Here is a 3,563-nt window from a genome sequence, read left to right as displayed (position 1 = left end):
ATGATGGTGGTGGTGAAGATGTGTGTGTGTGTGTGTGTGTGTGTGTGTGTGTGTGTGTGTGTGTGTACATGCTGTGGCCTCTGTGTAGTTAGAGGGCAACCTGTAGGAATCCATTCTTTGCTTTCTTTCACTGTGTGGATTCTGGGAACTGAACTCAGGTCATCAAGCACCTTTACCCGTTGAGCCATTTCCCTGGCCCGTCCTTTAACCCCAATCTTCTTGCCTTAGCCTCCCCTGGCACCCATAGATGTTCTGGGCTCTGCAGACTGCCACTTGGCAGACAGTAGCCCTGCTCCCCAGGATGAGGGGATGGAGTGACAGTATGCAAATGTGCTCTTCCTTTTCTCTTTCAGGTGTCCTGAGTGTCAGAGGCACAGACCCCCGAGCACCATGAAGCAAAGGCAGGGAATTGGAGGCTCCAGGCCAGCCTTGGATGTTCAGCTGGTGGGGGGGAGCCAGCCTTGGTTGCACAGCAAACTTGGGGTGGGGGTGGGAGGTCAAAACAGAGAAAACACAAGTGCCTGGCTTCAGCTGTCACATGCAGAAGAAGAAAAGCCATCACCATGAAAGCAGACCTTTGCCACCAAGCCAGATTCAGGAACTGTCCACATGATTCTTACCTGATAGACTAGTTATGACAGCTGGGCCACAAAGGTAGCCCTATCCAGGTCCCCCTGCTCCCTGCCAGGGCCCTGCCTGGCCCTGCATCTCCCTCAACGACTGTCACTAAGGCATCCAATATGAATGGGCACAGATGAGGCGGAGACCACATTTTAATAGTCTGGGGAGGTGGCATCCTCACAGGGCGGTGTAAAAAAGAGCAAAAATGATTTTGGATAAACCCTGAAGAAATTTTACTGCCCAGCACAGCGTAAATCAAGCCCTGTGCAAATGCAATAAAACAACTGTTTAGTCTGCGTGGCTCATACCGCAGACCTCGGGATTCTGTGTTTTGGTCTTATTGCTGCAATAAACTGTCTAGACAGCAATTAACAAACTACTTTTCCCTCAGATGTTTGGAGGGCCGGTGAAGTGGCTTCAGCACTTACAAATACAGCGGCTTCTTCCTGCCAACCCCCCGCCCCCCATAATGACTGGGTAGGGAAGAGTGGGCAGGACTGGAATCTGGCCAGAAGGAGCCTCCTGGAGGGCTCCTCTCTAAGACCCACCCCAAGATGTTCTCATGGATGCTTCTTAAACCTCAGTTTCTTATTCTGAAGCCCTGAGACAGGATGGTGACCAGAATGGATCGTATTCATATAAATAAGTAGTGGCCTTAGTGGTTGGTACCTTTACCTGCTGAGCCACTCGGTAGCTGACTTACCTATCATTCACCCACTGGTTAGGGCCTCTATGCCAGGCAAGGAGTCTACCATCAAGCTCCATCATTCTTTTTTTTTTTTTTTTTTTTTTTTTTTTTTTTTTTTTTTTTTTTTTCGGGGCTGGGGACCGAACCCAGGACCTTGCGCTTCCTAGGCAATTTCAAATCCCCAACCCCCATCATTCCCCTTTCACAGGGTTAACTCATTTCTATTTTTTCCTTCAGGGTAGCCCAGGCTGGCCCCAGATTCACTATGAATGAATGTTGCTGACGATGACCTAAATCCTAGTTTTCTGCCTCCCAAGTATTGGCATCTCAGGTGTGTGCCATGCCGGTTCTTTGGTGCTGGTCAAGCCCAGGGCTCCCTACATGCCTGTAAGCATCCTACCAACAGAGCTTCAGCCCCGCCCCAGAGTTTTTCTTCTTTGTTAAATACGGAACACTTCAGGATTTCGCATTTGTGTGCAAGCACAGGGGCCATGCTAATCTTCTCTGTATCGTTCCAATGTCAGTGTCCGTACTGCCGAAGCGAGCCCCAGGGTCATTTTTTGTAAGTAGGCAGCATGGAGCTGGCTAAGGTAAACCCCTCACATCTGGTAGAGGAGAGACGGAAGGATGCAGGTTTTGTTTAGTTGGTCTTTTAAGACGGTTTCTCTGTGTAACCCTGGCTGTCCTGGAACTCACTTTGTAGATGAGACTGGCCTCCACCTTCCAGAACTGCCTGCCCTGCCTCTGCCTCTGCCTCCTCTGCCTCTGCCTCTGCCTCTCCCTCTGGTTCTGCCTCTGCCTCTGCCTCTGCTTCTGCTTCTGCCTCTCCCTCGTCTCTGCTCTGCCTCTCTCTCTGCCTCTCTCTCTCTCTCTCCCTCTCTCTGCCTCTGCCTCTCTCTCTGCCTCTCTGCCTCTCTGCCTCTCTGCCTCTGCCTCTCTGCCTCTCTCTCTGCCTCTCTGCCTCTCTCTCTGCCTCTCTCTCTCTCTCTCTCTGTCTCTGCCTCTCTGCCTCTCTGTCTCTGCCTCTACCTCTCTGCCTCTCTGCCTCTGCCTCTGCCTGCCTCTGCTCTCTCTGCCTCGCTCTCTCTCTGTCTCTGCCTCTGTTTCTGCCTCTCTCTCTGCCTCCCTGCTTCTGCTTCTTCCTCTGCCTTCCCTCTGCCTCTGCTTCTGTTTCTGTCTCTGCCCCTTTGCCTCTCTGCCTCTCTGCCTCTGCCTCTGCCTCTCTCTCTCTCTCTCTCTCTGCCTCTCTCTCTCTCTGCCTCTGTCTCTCTGTCTCCCTCTGAGGCTCTGCCTCTCTCCCTCTCTCTCTCTGCCTCTCTGTCTCTCTCCTCTCTGCCTCTCTGCCTCTCTGCCTCTCTTCTACCTCTCCCTCTGCCTCTCTGCCTCTGCCTCTGCCTCTGCTGCCTCTGCCTCTGCCTCTGCCTCTGCCTCTGCCTCTGCGTATGGGGATTAAAGGGCTTTATCACCATGCCTGGCCTTAAGATTAATTTAAAAAAAAAAAGTGTACATGTACCTGGAGTGATGAATGAATGGCACACACTTTTGATCCAAGCGCTTGGAGGCAGAGGCAGGAGAATCTCTGTGTGTTTGAGGCCAGCCTGTTCCACTTAGTAAGTTTCAGGATAGCTAGGGCTATGTGGAGAGATGACATCAAAAAAAATATTGGTATAGATTCCTCTGTATTGTGTGTGTACACACTTAGGTGGTTTGGAGTGTAGGTGCCTGAGGAGTCAGAGGAGGACTTCAGACTCCTAGAGCTGGAACCACAGGCAGTTGGGTGGGTGGTGGGATTTGAACTCGGGTCTTCTGTAAGGCGATATACATTCTTTTTGTCTTGTTGTTCCTGTTGTTTTTGTATAGTCCTGGCTACCTTGAAACTCAGAGATCCACCTGCCTCTGCCCCAAGAGTCCTGGGAGGAAAGGTGTGTGCTACCCTGTAGGACAGTATTTGTCAGCTGACAATATATGTTCTTACCCACTGAGCCATCTCCCCAGCCCCTGGTCTATTTTAATTCTTTGTAATGATGGGTCTCACTGTGACATTTTTGTGTATGCACATGAAATTTCAGTCACAATATCTTTATGAAGTAAACTGCATCTTATTTTATTTTTGTGGTTATTGTTTGGTTTGGTTTTTAATTTTGACACTTTGGAAGCAGAAGCAGATGGATCTCTGCTAGCCTGGTCTACATATCAAATTCCAGGATAGCCAGGGCTACATAGAAGACCCTGTCTGAATAAATTTTTTTTTTGG

General features: G+C 50.2%; 1 non-coding gene across 1 annotated transcript; it reads right to left on the bottom strand.

Annotated features, from left to right (window-relative positions):
• Positions 1-1,749: 1,749 nt before the first annotated feature.
• On the bottom strand, positions 1,750-1,857 carry LOC116902496. Its single transcript, XR_004388110.1, has one exon. It is a non-coding gene; the product is annotated as a U6 spliceosomal RNA (small nuclear RNA).
• Between the last annotated feature and the right edge of the window lie 1,706 nt (positions 1,858-3,563).

The sequence above is a fragment of the Rattus rattus genome, chromosome 5, assembly GCF_011064425.1.
Source record: "Rattus rattus isolate New Zealand chromosome 5, Rrattus_CSIRO_v1, whole genome shotgun sequence".
NCBI lineage: Eukaryota > Metazoa > Chordata > Mammalia > Rodentia > Muridae > Rattus > Rattus rattus.
The sequence above is the reverse complement of the archived record's forward strand: the minus strand, read 5'-3'. Positions and strand labels throughout refer to the sequence as shown.